The following is a 23,273-nucleotide window of genomic DNA, read 5'->3' as shown; positions in this document are numbered from 1 at the left end:
ACCCTAATGGCTACAGGTGTCCCTGTAGAGCAGTGGCTCTTAACCTTTCTACACTCAAGGCACCCCTTGATAGACTTGAGACACCCCTCAGAAAATACCAGCTCATTTTGCACTCACATTTTGACTACAGTAAAATATTGAAGCAATTCTTCTCTAGCAAAGAACTCAGAAAGCCCAGAATAGGGCAGAATGGTTTTAACACTATAGATTTCGGTAGAATGCCTACCTGCCTGCCTGGGGCAGGGTAGGTTAACAGCACAGTATAAGTAAAGATGCAAACCAGTTGCAAACTGGCCAACTTTGACATTGACTTATCTTTGCCCTTACGAACCCATACTCAGCGCTGAGAACTCCTGGTGCTCCACTTCCAACGCTGAATTTTTTGGCAAACAATAAAAAAAACGAAGAACCCCATACACCTGGCCACCAAGACAGTCCCAATGAGAACCACACTTCAAGAGTACATGGTATCACCTGACTTCTTGTGCCCTTAAGGATTCAGCTTCACAGGAGAACATGGTATGGAGATAGACAAGTGAGCCCTCACGGAGGAGTTCCTTGGGGCATAAGGAAGGGTGAGGCACAGAGGCACGAACTGTTGTAATGTTCAACACTAAGCAGCAATCACCATACACCAAGAATTACAACTAATTAATAGGAGCCACCTGAGTGAAGAAACAACACGGTGCAACAACCTGTGAAAACTCATGTACAGCAAAAGTCCTCTGGCTGATATCACTGCATTGTAAATTGTATTTGTTGCAAGCCACCTCCCTTGCTTTCAAGGCTTCCGACATTAACCTCCTGGCCTAGGAGCTAGTCATTCAATCTGGAAGGCAATTTGTTACCTTGGAGGGGAAAAGAGGGCTCCTGCCCAGGAAAACCAAAACTGGTTTGCCAAAAGGTGGAGCTTGAGGAGTGGAAAGCTACCAAACACCTACCGAGATTGTGGTAGCAGGGGAATAGATAATCTGTCTCACAGAGCTGCACAAAGAGCTTTGGACAACACTTAGGAGGTCTTGGACAAGAGGGACAGGACTCGGTAACTGGGATAGGAACTTAACCCTGAGACCGACTAAGGTCAGGGAAGACAAAAAGTGAATGGTACAAAAAGATCCTTGACAGCCCCCAAAAGCGTGGTCCGGAGCGGAAAGCAAAGCAAGGAATTGTAGGCAACATTTAATGTCTGACTTGATCCAAGTTTCTCATGGATCAAGCAATGGTATCATCCAAAAAAAACCTCTGGGCAATGCATGCCAGCAGCCACATCTCCATGAGACCCCGGCAGCAGAGTAGCTCATTACTACTGCACAGTAGTGTCACGCGGCATGAAGCATGACACGATGCTACTGCACAGTAATAACGAGCACTGCACAGTCAGCAGCATCGAGAAGCTGTGGGGAGGCTACTGCACAGTAACACGGGTTACTGTGCACTCATTTCGTACTTGTGTATGCAAGTATGAAATGACCGCACAGTAACAACTGTGTCTCTTGTAGACGTGGCCAGTGTTCTCTTAAGTCACATCCGCTGCTGTGATGAGCGGGAACATCGGACGGCTCTCTCCCACCGTGCCAAGTTCTGGGAGAAAGCATGGGGAAGCCTCAGGGAAGTTGACATTTCAGCGACGTGTGGAAAACTGGCCATTTCAAAAACCAAATTAATATTACAGTTTTACTCCTAGATGTGCTGGACAGCACAGAAGCATATGAACCACTTTACTGAATTAGGTCACAACCACTGTGGTCCTGACACCTGTCTCCAGAAGTGACCACAACTAGATTTGTCCATGGAAGCTCCAAAGAAGTGTGCTTATGCACTATTCACACAACAGGCAGGTCTTGCTAATCCCCACTGGACACTGGTTTTACTTTGCTCTAAATCAGGAGATTATACAGCCCTTAAACATGCTGTTTAATTTATCCCACCTAATGTAACTGTGGATGTTTTCAATAGCCATAGAATATGCAATCCCTCTGGGGACCTGCCTTACCTCTTGGCCTCACTGCTATGTTTCAGCACGTGACACCACACAACTTTAATTTTGCACCTGAATGGCAATTTCACAGACACACATTGGCAGCCCGAATCATGTAGGAATCACTGAAATCTGGTGGTGGTTCTGCTGCACCTCTCTTCTTGTGGCTTCGGATCTCTTCTCTTGCAAAGGAGCGCACATCCACAGTGCAAAGCAGCAGCAGCTTGTGAGGTCCTAGGAGAGAGCGCACAAGGCAAGGACAGCACCAGGCAGCTCTTTAAGAAATGTTGGTCAGATGCTCCAAGTTCCGGGACCCCAATAACATCTGGACAGTTGTAGCACAACTGATCACCTTCACCATCTGCCATAAAGCTGGCAAGTCAGTCAGTAATACAGAAGTCCTCGACTTCAGGAAAGCTGACTTTGACAATTTAAATAGACTTGTCAGGGAGGCCCTAAAGGGCCACAACCCAGAGGGGAGGGGAGTTCAGGACGAGTGGTTACTCCTCAAGGGAGTGATCCTGGATGCACAAGCAAAGTCCATCCCGTCTCGGAGGAAAGGCAGCAGAAGGGCACAGCAGCCCCCTTGGCTCTCCAGGGAACTGGTGGACCTCCTACATCTGAAAAGGAAGACCTACAAAGGAGGGAGGACTGGAACAGCCACCAAGGAGGAGTGCTCTGCTTTATTCCGGACTTGCAGAGAGCAAACCAGGAAAGCCAAGGCAGAGAGCAAACCAGGAAATACCTCCAGCTAGCTACAAGTATCAAGGACAATAAAAAGTCCTTTTTTAGATATGTGGGGAGCTGGACGAAAAGCAAGGGTAACACTGGACCCCTGCTAAACCGGATGGGACAACTGACAACTGACGCTCAGGAAAAAGCAAACTTGCTAAATGGGTGCTTTGCGTCAGGTTTTCACCAGTCCCATGGGACAGTCCTGCCCGCTGTGGGACAGGGAGGCCCGGGCGAGAGAGATTCCTTGCCCTCCACCGAAGCTGACCTCATGAAGGAACACCTTGACAGGGTGGATACCTTCAAGTCAGCCGGCCCTGAGGGGTTACACCCAAGGGTACTCAGGGAGCTGGCGATCATCATAGCCCAGCCCCGGCATGGATCATTGAGAGCTCTTGGCGCTCTGGTGAAGTGCCCGAAGATTGGAAGAGGGCCAATGTGGTGCCGATCTTCAAGAAAGGGAGGAAAGTAGATCTGGCAAACTACAGGCCCATCAGCCTGACCTCTGTCCTGGGGAAGGTCTTGGAAACGATTATCAAGCAGGCCATCCTTAACAGACTAGCTGAAGGCAATATCCTGAGGGATACCCAGCACGGGTTCGTTGAGGGTAGGTCTTGCTTGACCAATCTCATTTCCTTTTAAGACCAGGTGACCTATCACCTGGACAAAGGGGAAGAGATCAACGTCATATACCTCGACTTAAAAAAAGCCTTCAATCTGGTATCCCACGATCACCTCTTGGCTAAATTGGATAACTGCGGCCTTGACGTCACCACGATCCACTGGCTGGGGAACTGGCCCTGCGGCACGACCCAGAGGGTGGTGGTCGACGGAAGACAATCATCGTGGTGCGCTGTGACCAGTGGGGTCCCACAAGGCTCTGTCCTAGGGCCTTTACTTTTTAACATCGTCATCAATGATGTGGACACTGGTGTCAGAAGCGACTGACCAAGTTTGCTGATGACACCAAACTCTGGGGCAAAGCATCCACACCTGAGGACAGGACAGTGATCCAGGAAGATCTGGACAGACTCATGAAATGGGCGGATGAGAACCTGAGGGTGTTCAACACCGAAAAATGCAAGGTTCTCCATCTTGGGAAGAAAAACCTGCACCAGGCTTATAGGCTTGGCAGTGCTACGCTGGTTAGCACTACAGCTGAAAGGGACTTGGGGGTCATCATTGACCACAAAATGAACATGAGCCATCAGTGTGATGCTGTGGCTAGTAAAGCGAGCAAAATGCTGGCTTGCATCCATAGATGCTTCTCAAGCAAATCCCAGGACGTCATTCTCCCCTTGTACTCAGCCTTGGTGAGGCCGCAGCTGGAGTACTGCGTCCAGTTTTGGGCTCCGCAATTCAAAAAGGATGTGGAGAAGTTTGAGAGAGTCCAGAGAAGAGCCACGTGCATGATCAGAGGTCGGGAAAACAGACCTTACGGCAACACGCTGAGAGCCATGGGGCCCTTTAGCCTGGAAAAGCGCAGGCTTGGGGTGATCTGGTGGCCACCTATAAGCTTATCAGGGGTGACCACCAGGATCTGGGGGAACGTCTGTTCACCAGAGCCCCCCAAGGGATGACAAGGTCAAACGGTCACAAACTCCACTGTGACTGATTCAGGCTGGACATAAGAAAGTATTTCTCACTGTCCGAGCCCCCAAGGTCTGGAATACACTGCTGCTGGAGCCAGTTCAAGCACCCACTTTGAACGCTGTCAAAACACATTTGGATGCTTATCTTGCTGGGATCCTGTGATACCTGCTGCCTTCCTGCCTCTGGGGCGGGGGGCTGGACTCGATGATCCTCCGGGGTCCCTTCCAGCCTGAATGTCTATGAAATCTGTGAAACTGGTGACCTACTTGCCTGAGCATGTTTTCATTTTCAAATGGAAAAACATTAGCAGAGTAATGGACTGTTAGGGAAGTGTTTGGAATTGGGAGGCCACACTGGTCATGATTTCTATCCTTGCATTTACACACAGTAATGCAGTATTAGGTATCTGATTCTAGCTCAGAGATGTTAGAAATGCCATACCTGCTACTGATATAAGGCCATGGGGAGAGGAAGACCTTGTCCTCCTCTAGCAGACCCACAGACCTCTAGCCTCTTCAGCAGCCTGCAAGTGACAGACAAAGCCAGCTGTAACCTGCCTATAACCCGCCCTGAATACAGCACACACCCCGTTATCATTAAGTGGCAGCATGATTAGAGGCCTGGAGACCAGGACATATGAGGAGAGGCTGAAAGACTTGGGACTGGTCAGCCCAGTGAGGAGAAGAGTAGTGCCTCCAACTTCCAACTCTCAAAAGACTCAGAGGGGTCATGGTGGCAGCCTATAAGTATATCAAGGGCCTACATCAAAGCAACTATTCACCAAGGCCCCCCAGGGGAGGACAAGAAATAATGGGCACAAGCTGATTGAGGATCGCTTCAGACGGGACATAAGGAAAAACTTCTTTACCAGTTGAGTGCCAAGAGTTTGGCGCAGGCTCCCCTCAGAAGGGGTAGTCACCCACCCTGGCGATCTTCAAAAAGCGTCTTGATGCCCATCTTCCTGGGGTCATCTGATCCCAAAGGGCTTTACTGTCCGCGTGCAGGGGGCTGGACCCAATGATCTGTATGGTCCCTCCCAGCCCCTAACATCTATGAAACTACGAAGAAAAAAACGATCCTACCTTGGGTACGTTTCTGAGTAGCAGCATCTAGGGAGCCAAGCCTGCTCGCGAGTGCTGGTCTGAGGGGTGCGGGGGGTTTTCTCCAGTGGTATCAGGTTGCTGTCACTTGTGATATCCAGGCTGGTGCAGCCTGTGTGCTCTGGCAGGCCGACACCAACCATCTTCCCAATTCCAAAGGTGGCACAGAAAAAACAACGCAGATACATGTCCCGTGTCGAAATCTCCGAAAGGTTTCTTAGCATCGGACAGTCCGTCAGCTGGTCTTACCAATGGTCAGTCCAACTTGGTGAAGCTTATCTTGCCTGGTAGAGACACCCTATGGTAGTCACGCTCCCCAAGGTCTCTGCGAGGGACAGGTCTCCCAACTCCTGTGCTTATACTTGCATACCCCATCTCTTGCCCACTCTTTCCTCTCTTTGTCAAGATGTTCATCTTTGTTTGCTTACCAAGTTTGCGCTCCTGCATTTTTAAATTTTTAGCTGCAGTTTTTCTTTTTGTTTCAGTGTATTCTTTGCTCATTAATGTAGTTGTTTTCCTTTCTTTCCTATGGGGTCATCCAGCAGTCAGGAGGCACCTTTCTCCCACACTGCTTTTCAGCACCATAGCTAACTTAGCTATAGCTTAGGCTAACTGTAACCTAGCACAACTATAACTAGCGCAACCAGAACTCCTACACTGAGCTATCAGATGGGGCCTGCAAACCAACACGACATGCAGGCTGGATCCAGCAGGATGGGTCTGGGGAGATCTACTGTGTTTCACCCCACCTGGCACAGGGTGGAGGGGGAATGCCCCAGGGGTCTAGAAACTGGGCGGGGGAAGAGAAAGGGGCAAAACATGGCAGTCTTAATTGCCAGCTCCCACTGCTATCATCACCATCCTACCACCAAATTTCTGGATCCCTGGGAATCACTCTCTCACATATAATGACTAGGGTTACCATATTTCCAGGATCAAAAGAGGACCCCTGTGGAGGGTGGAGGGGGCTGGGAGCTGGTGGGTGGGTGGGGGGAAGGGCACGAGAGGGAGGGGTATATGATTGGGGGGGCAGTGATAGGCCTGTGCCCTGCCTCTGCCCCTCACTCTGAAGTCCCTGCCCCCCAGCCCTGCCAGTGCCTCTCACTCCTGAGCCACAGCCCCCTGCCCGCAGCACAGCCAGTGCCCCTGACTGCCGACCCAGAGCCCTCTGCCCTTCCCACCCCCCGTACACACACTGACTTGCCAGGGCCTGCGGGCAACAGAGCATGTGACCCCGGACAGCCAATCACCTTGCCTGCTGCTCCCAGCCCCAAGCAGTCCCAAGCTGCTAGTGCCCAGGAAAGCAGAGGAAAAGCAAAAACCCAGACATTTGCTTTCATCTTTAAAAAGATGCCCGGACATGAGGACAGGGGGCTGGCCAAAAAAGAGGACGTGACATGTCCAGGAAAACCCAGACATATGGTAACTCTAAATGAACACTCTCATTTTTACCAACTGCTTTGAGGGGGGAAGTTGTGGGTTATATGCGAGAAAATATGATCCTTAACCTATAGAAATCTGTGCATAACATATGGAAAATATTGTATTTACTCAAATATAAAAGATAACCCTGAATATAAGACAACCCCCAATAATTAGATTCTATGGGTGGTAAATTTATTCATTTGCTATAATTTTCCTGGTACAGGATCTAGTTATTTCATCTTTGCTATTTGCTTGGGCACCACAGGGAAGAGGGGAGTCATAGGTTACAAGTTCAACTCACTTGGCATAGAGCGCCACAGGTCACCTTTGTCGGTGGGAGGAACCAAGTTTTTCCACTGGCCAGCTACCACCCACCTTAAGCTAGACAACCCCGTCAGTAAAGTGCTACCTACCATGGTCTGCCTGCCTCATCTGGCGCATGGAGCTAGACTAAAAATCAAAAAACAGATGGCAAATCAAGTACCAGACAACAAGAAAAGAAACCTTGAAACCTTAAAACCTTCCAGCTGGGAAGCCGGACTGTCAGAACCATGTGTCCTGGCATGAATGACAATTTATACATGATAGGCAATGTCCAGAAGACCTCATTAATTAATCAAGAGGTGCAAAATCCCATGTTTTTTATATTTGAGTACCTTGTTTTCTCTCCCCTGCTTGGGTAAGCTGGACAGGGACAGGAGAGACTGCAGACAGGCAGATACTTGTGGCTTTTGTTAGACCTATTGTCTGCAGGGCGCAGGGCACAGGGCTGCAAGGGAATTGGAGGCTCTGCAGCAGCCAGAGGCCTGCAACTGTGCTAGCTGAGAGAAACCCCAGCTGGGGTGACAAGGACCCCACATCACCCATTCAAGCTGTGAGCTATCGGGGAAAGAGTTCCCACAGGGGAGGAAGCCCCTGGAAGGGGGTTTAGCAGAGGGCCCTGTAACGCAGATCCCTCTTGCAGCACTCCTGCCTGGCCACCCATCCCTTCTGTTCGGAGAGGGGAGCACATACTTGGGTGCACTGAGGTTACACTAATATTTAGGAAGTCCTCAGTCACAAACATAACTAGTGTGATGCCTACGCCAGCTGAGAACTTGCCCAGAAGCACCAAGAAGTGTTGAGAAAGGAAGAAATGGAGGCACCTGGAAAGGGCAAGGCCCGGAAAGGAGTACTGCTGGGCCCTGGGAAAGGAGTCAGTTTCTCAGGCCTTTCTTTTTGCTCCTGCCTTTGTCTCTGTTTCCCACTCCAAAGACCCAGGGCTTTTTAATCATCCAAGAGGCTTCCAGCCTGTTTAGAGTGGCCAGCCCCAAATACTCAAGACTAGTTGAACATTGTTATATACTTCAAAGAGGGCAAGCCCCAGAATTGGGCTGAGAGGCAGCAGTGGGGAAAGATCACACCAGAGAGCTGTTTCAGCTGATGGTGATTGCTAACAGAATGAAGAAAATGGGCAAATCAATCCAAACCCTCGCTGCTTCACCTGGCAACATTACCAAAGGAATCAGCACAGCAGGCGGTGGCGCTGCCTCATGTACCCAGGGTGCCCCCAGGGGCAGAGTTGCCTAAAGTCTGCCTCGGTTCCACAACCCATTCCCAGGTAAAGATTGAAAGAAACAGTGCACATCTTCATGGCTTCATCCATCAAGTGTTTGGAGATCACATAGTTAAACAGGAAGATTTATTATATTTGCAACCCAGGCATCTTCTGTGTATAAGACATTGTGGCTTCCAACTTCTCACATTTTAGCTCCCAGTACCAGAGTCCTGACCAGGTCCAAAGTCAAATTCTAAACTTCTTTGCTCATTATTTTTATTAGGACCCTCTTAGAGAAGAATTCATAAAGACTTTCTGAGAACAAGGCAATCGTGAAGCAGAAGCAGCTTCCAGGTGCATTGCTCAGGGTGCAATAGCTTGAGACGACGTCCCTCAGTGGGACAGACTAACACTCACTTCAGGTCTTGAAGTGCAAAAGGATAAAAGACACGGAAGGAGAAAATTCCCTGTAGGAGTTAATCTTGCTGAAGGGCTTTTCCCCTGATCCAGGATGTGCTGCAGCCTAGCGAGGAATCGCACAGAGCTTATATGGATGGGGTTCCATTGTGCTCCCAAAAACGATACCTGTGTTGACTTCTGTCACTCCCTCCGGCAGGGTGAATGTGAATGCCCGCAGCAGGTTGGATAAAAAGAGGAAGAGCTCCATCCTTGCCAGTAGCTCCCCCCCACACACACACGGTGCCCTGGAGAGGGAAGGAGTGCTGCATTAAATACCCAAGGATTTCTGGAGCTACCTCCCACCTTCTAACCTGCATGGCTTTTCCATAGGCATCTTTGCTCAACTCGACATTTTCTCTCAGGACTGACTGACTGATCAACACAGAAGTGTAAGTCCTCTTGCACTTCTCCTCGCCCTTCACCCGTCTGTGGTTACAGGAGGTAGACAGCACGTGATAGGAACTGCTCAGTATGATTTCAGGCCACACTTTTCAGTCTCGAGGAGTTGCTGATGCTATGAATATCAAATACCCTCTTATTCTAACCTGTCTCCCCATGAGACACTTCAGGAATCTCTGGGTTCTGCCTCTGTTTCCATTTCACCCCTGTACTGGCTGGCTCTTCTCCTATGACACATTGAAATCCAAGGTTAACATGCCTGTGCATCCTGCTTATTAATGCTTTCTCAATATGTGATAGGGAACATAAAGATATGTACTGTGCTACTTGTTAAGCAACTCACTCAGCTGTTGCAGCAGGGACTTAGCTATTTTGCATGCATACAAGAGGACGTGAAAGTAATCTCCAAGTAAAATTTATTCAGTTTGATTGGAAAACCCTGGGAAATTGCAGCTCAGAACAACCACAACAGGTCCAAATGTCTTTGGCACTACAAATTCCTGCTTGAAATTTTGAGATTTATGTTGTGCATCATGTGCAGGTGTCTATGCACTTAGTGCTTCTCACTACCTTATCTAAATCTGGATTTATTTTCAAGGGTGTGGCAAAAATAAGTTATGTCTCTCTAGGACTCCCACCCACTCCCACCCACATCATATTAGAAACAGAGGAAGGATGTACATTTTCAATCTAAACAGCTGAAACTTGTGAAGTAATAGGCAACTGAAAACTGAGCAATGGGGGCCTCCTTACCTACATACTTTGCTCCTGCATCGCCACTGATTATGTAAGAAGAATACCGACAAGCAAATCCTGTATTTATCATTTCTCATCATGACACTTCGTTCCAGTTGCTTAAAACTTTACAACAAACTTTACAACTCGGATGAAGTTTCCTGTGCCAGATATTTTGGCAGGGGTCAGAAATGTGTTGTTACCAACCTCTCACAAATTCCTCCAAGCACAGCCAGGTTAATAATCTCTGAAAATCACAGTTCACCCAAGTTTCTATCTGCACTGGCTGCAGTCAGTTCTGGGGCTGCGACTGTTCCTCCAGTTCTCCTTCCCATCAGCCAGGGGATGTTTTGCCCCCAGAGCTCAGCACCTGGGCTTCTCTATACCGTGTAAGAAGCCGGTCTCCAGGAGGATGGGGCTCACTCCACCAACATGCTCCAGAGCTGGAAGTTTTCACCCCAGCACCTGCTCTTAACCACAAACCCTGCAGAGATGAAGGGTTCGAGAACTGGCACTGGGGACAAATCCAGAGCAGCCTCACCGGTGAATTCCCAGCTCTGGCATGAGTCAGTAGACTGAAATGGGCAAGACATGCTCAGCTCCATCCTGTCTGAGACCTACTACTCATGGGGTATAGGAGTCCCACCTCTCCTGCACTCTTAGTGCTCCTGCAACTGGCCCTTAGGTAGCCTTAAAGGGAAAAGGGGGAAATCCTGACAAGGGGAAATCTGAGATCACTGAGCAGGGAGAAGAGGAGCACAAGAGGAGCAGGGTAGCAGGAAGGAAAAGGGCAGGAGCCAGAGGGAGGGAACAGGACAGGGAGTTCAAAACCAGTGTGGAACCGTCCTCTCCTAGAATGGGATGGGAATGTGGGATACCTGGTTTTCGACTCACCTTTTCATCAGATGGCTGTGAAACCACTAGCAGTTGCATGTGGCTGGTCCACAGGGAGGACCACAGCCACTGAGGTCTCTACCTACTATGGATCTTAAGGTCCTGACCCTCCTGGTGAGCCATGATGGGGTTAACATGTGCCCCATATAACACTTCTGCACTTTTCCCCCTTAAGTATCTTAAACCTTGGAAATTACCCACAAGAACTATATTCAAAGGGTGTTACAGCTGAATGTTTTACCTGTGGAGAACAGCAAGAAGGCTTCTCTGCTCACAAAGTTCCCATCCTTGTCCAGGAAGTGGTTTGGGTTGAACTCTTCAGGTGTCTCCCATTGCCCAGGGTCTGAAAGAACAGAGTTGATATTTGCTAAAATAAAGGTGTTCTGCAAAAAAATAGCTGTTGCTTCAGTTGTATTTCACCAGTTCAGTCCATCAGATTAATCAGTGAAGGCAGAAACAGACAGCATTCAGTGATAACTTACTGCACCACAGAGACCTTCACATGCAGCGCTCACTGAAATTCTTTACTAAAACATTTTTACACTAAGTGAGACCTTGCTTTGAAACTGCAATTTTTAAAAAAACTTTTCTGTTTTTTCAGGGGTTTGGGTTTTTTTTTCAAAATTGGAAAATCTGGTGCTTCATGTTTTTACTCTCCCCCCACCCACTACCACCCCCACACTTTCTTCCCCTGCGTATTTCTTTTTGCTGTGGATGCTGGATTCTTTGTTGCTGGACACAGCAAAATGAATAAGGTCTAGGGGTTTATTCTGTTCACTCTTCTAATTCTATTTTTTTTCCTTTTACTGCTTTTAAAAATTCTCCAACTTCTGAAAACTTCTGAGACCAGAGTTAAAGAGTTTCCTTTTCCTCTTTTGCTTTTCTCTATCGTTGGTCAAGTAGAAAATGTTTGAATGTTACAGGCTAGCAAAGTAAGTACATGAACAAACAAGGATGGATGGAAAACAAAAAATAAACAATTCCCATGCATTGTGTATTATACCACAATTCACCAGAAAAACAAAAAAGGTGGAAAATGAGAAACCAAAAATTTAATTTTTTCAAAGGAAATTCTTTCTTTTCTTAAGAAAGAAAAGAAGAGAAGTCATTTTGGACAAAAAAGGCATGAAAATAACTTTGAAATGTCACATCTCACAGTGATCTTTTCCCCCTTTCTGACCAGCTCTAGTGACAGGATGAGAAACACCTCTCACTACGAGCACATCAGAACATACTGGGGTTAATGTGTGCGTTTTCTACAGTCATTTCCAAACCTCCCATTGGCACAGACCAGAATTCAGAACTTTTCAGACTTAAGACATAGAGGTCATTTATAATATTGGCTGGAGACAGAAGTTACATTTTTCACATGATCGGCCCTCTGAAAGCGTTCTAGTGTCATGCCGTGACACAATTGCACAGAGGCAGAGCGCTTTTAAAGTGGCCAGCAGTACTACCAATTAACCCTCATCAGATGAGGTATCAGATGAAGGCGCTCCACTTCAGAGCGCCTGTGTTCCCTAGGGTTAATCTGTCATACAACTGGGGCTAGGCTGATGCAGCCCAGCCGTACCCCTGGGGCTGTCAGCGGGAAGGGAGGGAGGAGAGGGAATGAGGTGCTGACTGGGGTTTGCTTGGCCTGGGCTGGAGGGGCTGGGAGCTCCCCCCCTGCCTCATGGATCCCCACTCTGCCCCAGGCTCCTCCTCCCCTCCAGCTCTGGCCAGGCACACCCCAGCTAGCAGCTCTCTCCACCTCCCTGCTCCCTTATTGCAGGCAGCCATGGAGGTGGGAGTCAGGGGGTGGGGCTGGGGGTGGGGGAAAGGGGCAGCTCCTTAAGCTCCTATAGGCAGACTTGATTCCCTTCCCCTCCCCCACCCCCACACAACAAGGAAATGTCTGTGGGTGGGGGGAGGGGATGAAGGGGGATCTAACTTATGGCACTTTATGTCAAGTGCTGTGAGTTAAGAGTGGAGGCCTGCACATCTGTAAGGGCGCACTGTGCTACAGGGACAATAGCTCTTGTTGGGCTCTGTCAACATTTGTAGGGCAAGAACATTCAGGTCCCCAAGTAACAAAGCACTTCAGTGCATCCTTATTCAGGAAAAACACGTTTACGCATGTTTAATCCTAAACATGTACCCAAGGAATATAACAGTCAGATCGTTATCAAGGGGTATCAATACAAGCTGTTACAATGCAAACAATGTATCTGCATGATGGTGTCACAATACAAATGCAACAAAACCACTCCCAATTTCAACACTACTTCAATTCCAGGTTAGTGTTAGGGTGATCCGGCCAACTTCTATGGCTAGAGGCTCATGCAGAGGTAACCTTCTGATCCATGCGCTGTGCACACTTCTAAGAGACAGCTACCCCACCCCTTTTAAAGCACCTAATATGTGTGCATGGCCACATCCTAAGACCCACTGGTTTCAACTGAGCTTCAGTATTTTTATGTTATGTATGCTTTGAGGTAGTTCAGTGCTGTCTTCTGAATATGGACGCTTTCCTGAATCAGGGCCACTGGGAGAAACTCAAAAAATGAATGTAAGAAATACATCACAGTACCCTTGGGAGAGAGACAAGAGGAGCATATCCAAGGAGCTCATGGCTCTGTACCTTTAGGACTGAAAACCCCAGCAGATCTGTGTCCCTCACACTTGGCCTGGGAATTTAAATTAAGACAATTCCACTGCAGCGCTGGACCTCATGAATCACAGCATTTGTGTAGGGCAGTTTCTTGCAATCTTCATAGCAGATTACATGGAAGGGACCCAGCACAGCATCCAGCTCCTGCTGGGCTTTTTCTGAGGAGAAATGTTCAACATTAAATATATCTTCACCTGTGTATTTATCACTCATCCTTTTCAGTTCCCTTTAATTTATTATAGTGATGAGAATAAAATATGAACATACACAAACAAAATCCTTATTGTTATAAAAAGTAAAAAAAAAATGATAAGAATGTATTCCACCTCCCATGCAAAGGTATACTTATAATTTCACCTTTTACTAATGTGTAGGTTAGAAGTTCAGATAATGCCTTTATACAGACACAAGCAGGACGTTTAAGACTTCCTACCTCCCCAGTCCCATCAGGCAGGGCTGAGTTGGGATCATGTCATTTTGTGGGTTTATATTTGGATCTTGGGCGAGAACTGGGAATACAACAGTAACTGCTTATTAAGAGAGTAATTTAATATTACAATTAAGAAATGTTCTCCACCCCAGTGTAGTTGTCACATATGACCCTCTGAGGTTTTTTAAAAAATTATTGCTACTACTACATTTCATAGAGAAGACTTTAGAATCATTTGCAAAAAGTAAATGTCTTCTCAGCTGTATCGTGGTTATAGTTAGCCTGTACATGAAATGAAATACATTTTTATTAAGAGATTACTTGATTAACACCATGAAGAATTCCTCCCTCCAGCAGGATACAGTGTGATGACACAGTCAACACCTGGACTGCAAGAGTTGCATTTCAGCACTGGAAAACCTTGATTGCCTGAACATATTGTGATGGCATAAGCGTATTATCTAAAACCTACTGCAACATAGCAAAGACTTATTATCCCATAACACTTTATTTATTCAACAATCAACTGATGATTAAAAAGCAACTGTGGCTTTAGTAACTAATCTCTGTAGTTACCATAATTATGGTGACCATAATTATGGTACATTAGGTATATAGCAACAGTATCAAACTCCTCCAGCCCCGTGGGGACAGTCTGTGCAGCGCCCACAGTACTGGGTGCAGCCCAAGCATTGGACACAGCATATACCAGTCCCAGGGCTTGCTGTGCACAGGGCATGTGCTTCCCATGGCATGCGCTTCCCATGGCATGCAAACTGGACCTGATGCTGAAGGCAGAACAGGGGATCATGCCAGGGTACCGTCTGCAGCCCCCACTCAGGAAAGCCCTGGGTCCAGCCGGGACTCCCCAGGCTACGCACGCTCCATACCAGCCTAGCATGCCACTGCACAGCGAGCCCAGGAGCCAACATATGCATGCAGTGCCCTGCTAGACTACCCGTGTGTGCTGGCTCTAGCATGGACTGATCCACACCAGCAGCAGGACACCACATGCAATATATGGCCTGGACCACCTACCTATGCCACGTGCAGCCCAGCACATGGGGTTGGTCCAGCGACCCATGGACCAGATCATATGGTTCCACAGGCCAGATCCTGTTCACTCCTATCCAGTTTATTGTCTGCTGTAACCCCAAGGTCCTTTTCTGCAGAGCTGCTGCTTAGCCAGTTGGTCCCCAGCTTGGACCAGTGCATGGGATTCTTCTGTCCTAAGTGCAGGACTTTGCACTTATCCTTGAATTTCAGGAGATTTCTTTTGGCCCAATCCTCCAATTTTTCAATGCCTCCCTGAATCCTAGCCCTACCCTCCAGCATATCTACAAGGCCTGTGTGAAGCAACAAGTATTTGCTTCGGATTTGAATTTGGCCAATTCGATTCAGCCAATTCAGATCTGAAGATTCAGCGCTGATTAAGAGATTCAGCCATATACTAAACAGGCAAGAGTCCTCACCATGCTGAACACAGCAGCCTCCAGCTGATAAGTCTGTTGTGGTGGGCAGAGGGGGAGGGAAGGGGCATGGGGGTGCAAATCAACACCCCCACAGCGAGGGAGGGATTGAGGCTGGGGCTGGGACAAGATGCACAGCCAGGGCGGCGGGGTGTGGGACTCAGGGAGGGGGGGCCCTTGCCACTATGCACCACTCTGTGCCGCCAGTCTGGGAGGGCATGGGTGCAGGCATGTGCCCCCAGATATGCGCGGGGCAGGCTGGGCCAGGCTGCACTTTGGACAGGAACAGAAGGTGATGGGAGTAGGAGCTGTGCCCTCCTGCTGCTTACCCAGCCTCCCCACACCCCCCAAGCAAGCCCCAGCTGGGCAAGCTGTGGCAGGGCATGGGGGTGAGTGGGTGCACCCAGCTCAGAGAGAGGCCAGCAGCAGGGGCTATGGGAATTTTAGGGTGGCTGCAGCCCGCCCTAGTCCCTGCTCCACTGCACTCTGCAGGGCAGGCGGAGCCAGGGCTGTGCTCCAGGTTGTGGCTGGGGCTGGCTGCCCAGAGCACAACCTTGGATCCACCTCCCCCATGGAGTGGGGCTAGTCTCCCAGAGCACAGCTGGCCCAGCCCACCCTGCACAGATCCAGGGGCACATGCCCACTCCCATGCCCTCCTGGACCGGTGGCTCACAGTGGCGGGACCCACTCCTTCGAGTCCCATGTCCCCGTTCCCCAGGTGGGCAGCTTGTCCCAGCCCCATTCCCAATCCCTCCCTCACTGTGAGGGCATTGATCTGCCCCAACCCTTCCCTCCCCCTCCATCCAGCACAACAGACTTACCAGCTGGAGGTGGCTGTGTCCAGCAGGGTGAGGACTGCTGCCTGTTTACACTAGGTCGAATCTTCAGATTGACGCCAAATCTTTTCCAAATTAATTTGGAGGCTTCTGATTTGATTCAGAGCTTTTAATTGGTCTCCTGATTCCATTGGGATTCAGACATTCAGCCACCACATTGGGCCAAATCTCCTCCGAATCAAATCGGGTACCAAAGCCCTGCATAGTCCTAATATCTACTACTCCCCCCAGCTTCATGTCATCCAAAATCTTGCTGGGGGCACACTTCATCCGTTCTTCCAGATTGTTAATGAAGATATTGAATAAAACCAGCTCAGGACCTACTCTTGGGGGACTCCACTTGATACCCACTACCAATTAGACCTTGAGCTATTGATCACTGACCCCAACAATCCAGCCAGCTTTCTATCCACCTTACAATCCATTCATCCATCCCATACATCCTTAGCTTGCTTGCAAGAATGGTGTAAGAGACCGTAGCAAAAGCCTTCCTAAAGTCAAGCTATAGCACGTTCACTGCTTTTCCTGCATCCAAAGAGATCGTTTTCTCATCATAGAAGGCAATCAGGTTGGTCAGGCACGACTTACCCCTGGTGGATCCATGCTTCCTATTCCTGATCACTTTCTTCTCTTCCAAGTGCTCAGAAATGGATTCCTTGAGGATCTGCTCCATGATTTTTCCAGGGACTGAGGTGAGGCTGTCTGGTCTGTAGTTCCCTGAATACTCTTTCTTCCTTTTCTTAAAGTTGGGCACTATATGTTCGTCCTTTTCCAATCATCCTGGACCTCCTCTGGTTGTCTTGAGTTTTCAAAGATAATGGCCAGCAGCTCTGCAATCACATCAGCCAACTCCCTCAGCACCCACCGATGAACTGCATCCAGCCCCACGGACTTGTACATGTCCAGGTTCTCTAAATAGTCCCTAACCTGTTCTTTGACCACTGAGGGCTGCTCACCCCTCCACAAACTGTGCTGGCCAGTGCAGTAATCTGGGAGCTGACCTTGCCTGTGAAGACCACAGTAAAAAAGGCATCAAGTACTTCTGCCTTTTCCTCATCATGTTATTAGATTGCCTCCCCATTCAGGAAGGTACTCCACTTGCCCTGACCTTTCTCTTGTTGCTGAGATACTTGTAGAAACCCTTCTCATTACCCTTCATGTCACTTGCTCGCTGCAACTCCAATTTTTTCCTTCCTGACTTCATCCCTGCATGCCTCAGCAATATTTTTATACTCCTTCCTAGTCATTGGTCTGAGCTTCCGCTTCTTGTGAGCTTCTTTTTTGTTTCTGAGCTTCCTGAAGTGTTCTCTGCTAATCTAGGCTGGTTGCCTGCCATGTTTGCTATTCTTCCTGCACATGGGGATGGTTTGTTCCTGTGCCCTCAGTAAGGTTTCTTTAAAGTACAGCCAGCTCTCCTGGACTCCTCTCCCACTCAGACTGGCCTCCCAGGGGATCCTGTACATCAGTTCCCTGAAAGACTTGAAGTCTGCTTTTGAGAAGTCCAGGGTCCGTACTCTGCTGCTCTCCTTTCTTCCTTTTGTTGGGATCCTGAACTCAATCCTTCTTGTGGTCACTGCTGCCCAAGTTCCCATTCACTACTGCATCCCCCACCAATTCTTTCCTGTTTGCGAGCAGCAGGGCAAGAAGAGCATGGCCCCTAGTTGGTCTCCCCAACACTTGTACAAGGAAGTTTTCTCCAGTGCTCTCCAAAAACTTCCTGGATTGCCTGCACACTGATGTGCTGCTCTCCCAGCTGATGTTGGGATGATCAAAGTCCCCCATAAGAACCAGGGCCTGGGAATGTGAACTTCTGCTAATTGATGAAGAAAGCCTCATCTACCTCATCTTCCTGGTCTGGTGGTCTGTACCGGACCACCCACCACAACATCATCCTTGTTGCTCTCCCCATTACCTTAACCCGGAGACGTTCAACAGGCCTATCTCTAGTTTCATACTGAAGCTCTGAGCACTCGTACAGCTCTTTCACATAAAGTGCAACTCCTTGTCCTCTTCTTCTCTGCCTGTCCTTCCTGAACAGTTTGTACCCATTCGTGAGGGTGCTTCAGTCACATGGGCGCCCACCAAGTCTCTGTTACTCCAATCACGCCATAGCTCTGTGACTGTGCAAGGACTTCCAATTCTTCCTGCTTGTTTCCCAGGCTCCATGTGTTCATGTACAGGCACCTCAGGTAACTAGCAAATTTCCCTATTTTCTTGGGAGGATGAAGAGACCTCCCTTGTTGTCCCTTCCTCCTTGTGCTTCCTTCAAGTCCCCTGCTTCACCACTTACCTCAGGGCTTTGGTCTCCAGCCCCTGGCATCCATCCGACCCTTGAAGCACAAAAGAAGTCCATTCCCATGCAGGGGAAAGGCAGCAAAAGGGCTGGGAAGCCCTCTTGGCTAAACAGACAAATCATGGTCCTCTTAAGAAAGAAGAAAGAGATGGAAGCTGGGACAGCCCCCAGGGAGGATTATATAGCAGTGGCCCGCACTTGTAGGGATCAGATTAGAAAAGCTAAGCTGGCAACTGGACTAAAATTACCAATGGCAATCAAGGACACCATGAAGTCCTTCCTTAAATACATAGGGAACAGGAGGAAAACGAATGGGAGTGTGGGGCCATTGCTCAACAATTCAGGACAGCTGATTACCAGCACTCAAGAGAAAACTGAACTCTCGAATAACAACTTTGCTTTGGTCTTTCACTGGGCCAAGCGGCAAATTGCACCAGTTAGGGTACAGAATGAGCAGGGTTCAAATGACTTCCTTCCTACTACTGCTGTAGAACTGGTGTGTGATCAATTAAAGAAACTGGACATATATAAGTCAGCAGAACCAGGTGAACTCCATCCAATGGTGCCAAGGAGCTGGCCCACATCATCGCCAAAACCCTGGAGAATCTCTTCCAAAACTCGTGGTGCTGTGGGGAGGCCCCTAAGGACTGGAAGAGGGCTAATGTTGTGCCCATCTTCAAGGAGGGGAGGAGGGAAGACCTGGGTAACTATAGCCAATTAGCCTAACTTCTACCCCAGGGAAAATCCTGGAAAAATTCATTCAGGAGTCTACGTGCAATAGGCTTGCAGAAGGTAGGATTCTGAATGACAGCCAGTACGGCTTCATCATGGGCAAGTCTTACCTTACTAACCACCTCTCCTTTTAGGACCACAGTTTCATAGTTTCTAGGGTCGGAAGGGACCTGAGCAGATCATCTAGTCCGACCCCCTACCACGGCAGGAAGGAATACTGAGGTCAAATGACCCCAGCAAGGTGTTCATCCAACCTCCTCTTAAAAACCCCCAGGGTAGGAGCCTGCACCACTTCTCTTGGAAGTTGGTCCCAGACCCTAGCTGCCCTGACCGTGAAGTGGCGCCTCCTGATATCTAACCTAAACCTACCCTCTGCCAGCTTGTGACCGTTATTCCTGGTCACTCCTGGCGGTGCTCAGGGAAACAGTGACTCCCCCAATGCCTGCTGGTCCCCCCTGACTAGTCTGTAACAGGCCACTAGATCCCCCTCAGCCTTCTCTTTTGGAGGCTGAACAGGTTCAGGTCCTGCAGCCTGTCCTCATAGGGCCTGCCCTGTTGTCCCCTGATCATGCGAGTGGCCTCCTCTGGACCCTCTCCATGCTGTCGACATCCCTCTTGAAGTGCGGCGCCCAGAACTGGATGCTGTACTCCAGCTGCAGCCTGACCAGTGCCGCATAGAGGGGGAGGATCACCTCCTTGGACCTGCTCGAGATGCATGACAAGGTGCGGTTGGCCCTCCTGACTGCGTCCCCACACTGCCGGCCCATGTTCATCTTGGAGTCAATGATGACCCCCAGATCCCTTTCCGCCTCCGTGCTGACAAGAGGGGAGTTCCCCAACCTGTAGGTACTGGTGCCAGTTGTTCCTCCTGAGGTGCATCACCTTGCACTTGTCTGTGTTGAAACCCATCCTATTCTCGTCTGACCAGATGACTCGCCACCTGTAAGAGAGAGAAGGTTGATATTATATACCTCTACTTATAAAAAGCTTTCAGTCTGGTATCCCACACGGTTCTCATGAGACAATTGGAAGGCTGTGGGCTTAACTGCAAGACTGTCAGGTGGGTAGGAAGCTGGCTACGAGGCAGGACCTAGAGAGTGCTAATGAACGGATCTGTGTCATCTTGGCGAGAAGTGGCCCACAGAGGTTGGTGCTTGGTCCAGTGCTAGTCAACATCTTCATCAGTGATTTGGATGTGGGGGTGAAGAGCTCATTGGCCAAGCTCATGGACGACACCAAGTTTTGGGGAAGCGTGGGCATGCTTAAAGACAGGCTACAGACACAGGCAGACCTGGACAGACTAGCAAGTTGGGCGGATGAGAACCAGATGAAGTTCAACGTCGAGAAATGTAAAGTGCTCCATCTGGGGACAAACAATTCCCTGCACACCTTCAGGCTTGGCAGTGCCAACCTGACCAGCACCACGAATGAAAGGGACCTGGGGGTAATAACAGACCGCAGTATGAACATGAGCCAGCCGTGCAACACTGTAGCCAGCAGGACTAACAACACCCTGGCATGCATCAATTGTTACATCCCCAGCAAAACCAAAGAAACGATTCTTCCACTCTACTCGGTATTGGTGAGGCTGCAGCTGGAGCACTGCGTCCAGTTCTGGGTGCCGCACTTTAACAAGGATGTGGTAAATCTTGAGAGAGTCCAGAGAAGAGCCACCCGTATGATCAGACTTGAACGGCAAGCCATACAAGCATTGGCGACACGTAGGGGGTGCATGCAGGTCCACATGCACCCCTGAGATCGGGAGTGCACCCCCTACAAAAAGCGCTACAAGCAGTCTGCTGTGGGTGGTCGCTGCTCACCGCCTCCCCCCTTCACTGCCGACACCGCCGGCGGCATCTGCAGGTGGATCCCAATCACCGCTGGCTGCTGCCAACGCTTCTGGCGGTGTCTGCGGGTGGTCGCCCCCCGATGACAACAGTGCAGTGACCACCTATGGGAGCTTGCTGCTGCCACACTCCTGCACTGACAGTGCTGCCACCACCAGCAGGAGCTCGCCGTGCCCCCCCAGCCTCCAGAGGCACGTGGCATTCATGCATACGAGGAGAGGCTGAGGGATCTGGGACTCATCAGCATGACAAAGAGAAGGCTGAGAGGGGACTTGGTAGCAGCTTCCCGCTACATCAGAGGTGTACATCAAGGGCTCAGTGAACAACTGTTCACCATGGCGTCCTTGGGGAAAACCAGGGGTAATGGTTTCAAACTCCTGGAAGAACGTTCGGTTCAGACTCAACATTAGGAAAAGCTACTTCACAGGTAGGGTATCCACTCCAGACTGTGCAATAAGCTCCCTCCAGAGGTGGTGCAGTCACCTACTCTGTCTAGTCTCCTCTTGAAGATTTCCAGTCACCTCGCTGGGGTCACCCGACCCCAATTATCTTTCCTGCTTGGTGCAGGGGGCTGCACCCGACAATCTTCTAAGGTCCTTTCCAGCCTCTTACAAGCTATGAATCTGTGAATCTATGAAAAAAGCTGGAATCATAATAAGGGCTGGTCAAAAGTAGGAATGTGGATTTCCAGATGAAATCGCAAAAATCGAAAACCAGTGCATGGCGCATGGCGGCCTGGAGCCCTCAAGGCTCCCGCCTCAGGGCAGGGCCCATACTGGATGCCAGGCACCCCAGCAGAACCTGCCTGTGTGGTGTGGCAAGTTCATGGAAATCATTTTTGCAAAACCATTCAGTGAAGACAAAACAGCATTTTCCATCAAAGACTGGTTTCATCAAAGAATACCTTAGCACCTCTTATCCTAATAGCTAAGTTAGAAGTATGCTAGGAGCTGCCTGGGCTGTGAAGTTCTCAATAAAAAAATTAAACTTGTTCCTGGAAAGTGACATTTCTAAATCAGAAGACCAGCTCGGGCTGCAGCTCATCTGATTCAGCAGCTACTGCAAAGCCATGTGAGACCTTGCTATTCAACCAGCCACAGCCATGTAAGCCATTTAAATTTCATCTTTAAAAAGGATGCAGAAGGGCCTCCCTTCCTACACAAATACTACCCACCCATGGCTTGTGCCTGGGCCCCATCTCACCTTGGATATCAGGGTAAACCAACATATACAGCAGTGCTCAGCGCAGGGTGGTTGTGGTTTCCATGCCTGCCAGAAAGAGATCAAAAATAGACTGACCAAGTTTCTTTCCTCATACGTTGACTTGGAGTCCTCTTTGCCCTGTGGATGAGAATCAGGAGGCTGGTGTTAGAGCACAGGAGGCAGGGCCGCGTGACAACATGACTTCACTGCGGGAAAGTGCGCTACATGCTAGTCCGAAAGAAAAAGCCCTTCTTTAAAGATCTAGAAACAACGCTTCTTGGAGACTCCTCTAGCAAACGAGGGATGTTGCACCACTCTTCTTCATGTGGTCTTACATTTGGTCCTTCTGAAACTGTAAAACGGGTACAGCCGCTGACTAATGAATCCCCCTTCAAATTCTGTCCTAGCGATCATTGGGCCTATGCGAGTCGGCACCGAACGTGGTTGCTGAGGGGGGAACTGTTTCTCAAGCTGTGCGATAGTCTGGTGGTGGAGAAGTCACAGTATTTTCCAGCATCTCATCCTACTTATCTAGAGCAGTGCACGAGCTGTTGTCAGAAAGGTACTAAATGCTCCTAGACTTTAGTGAGGAGTGGCAAAGAATTACCTAAAAATAAGTATTACTGAAGACCATGGACCTCAAAGCCTTAGTTCCACGTTCCAAACCCCAAGGTTTCCTATGTAGCTCTTCTGCAAGGAAATCCTCAACTAGGCATTAAAATATTGGCTGTAGCGTATTAAGATGCAATGCTCAGCTCTGCCCATTGTCTTGTGTTTCAGGAGGCAGCACCACGGGCTGGTTCACATGGTGGGAACCCGAGAGGCATCAAAAAGCACCTTGGCAGGGACAAACCTTTCATGCTGTCCAAGTGCTCCACCAAGTGGCAGGCCTCCTCCTGTATTCGGTGCTCCTTCCCCGTTCCCAGTTTCACAGGATCATGAAGCAAAAGCATCTCTG

General features: G+C 49.2%; 1 pseudogene across 1 annotated transcript in view; it reads right to left on the bottom strand.

Moving 5' to 3' along the window:
- Positions 1-8,379: 8,379 nt before the first annotated feature.
- Positions 8,380-23,273, bottom strand: part of LOC149863197 (cytochrome P450 2J4-like) — a 49,512-nt pseudogene continuing 34,618 nt past the window's right edge. Inside the window, exons 5-8 of the transcript XR_016443195.1 lie at positions 22,316-22,453; positions 13,476-13,663; positions 11,094-11,235; positions 8,380-9,069 (exon numbers count right to left, since the gene is read on the bottom strand). The product of XR_016443195.1 is annotated as a cytochrome P450 2J4-like (transcript). The remainder of the gene's footprint in view (positions 9,070-11,093; positions 11,236-13,475; positions 13,664-22,315; positions 22,454-23,273) is intronic.

This window comes from Crocodylus siamensis, chromosome 6 (genome assembly GCF_052110815.1).
Source record: "Crocodylus siamensis isolate JL-2025a chromosome 6, ASM5211081v1, whole genome shotgun sequence".
In the NCBI taxonomy this organism is placed as follows: Eukaryota; Metazoa; Chordata; order Crocodylia; family Crocodylidae; genus Crocodylus; species Crocodylus siamensis.
Note: the sequence above shows the minus strand (reverse complement) of the source record. Positions and strands in the feature narration are given on the sequence as shown.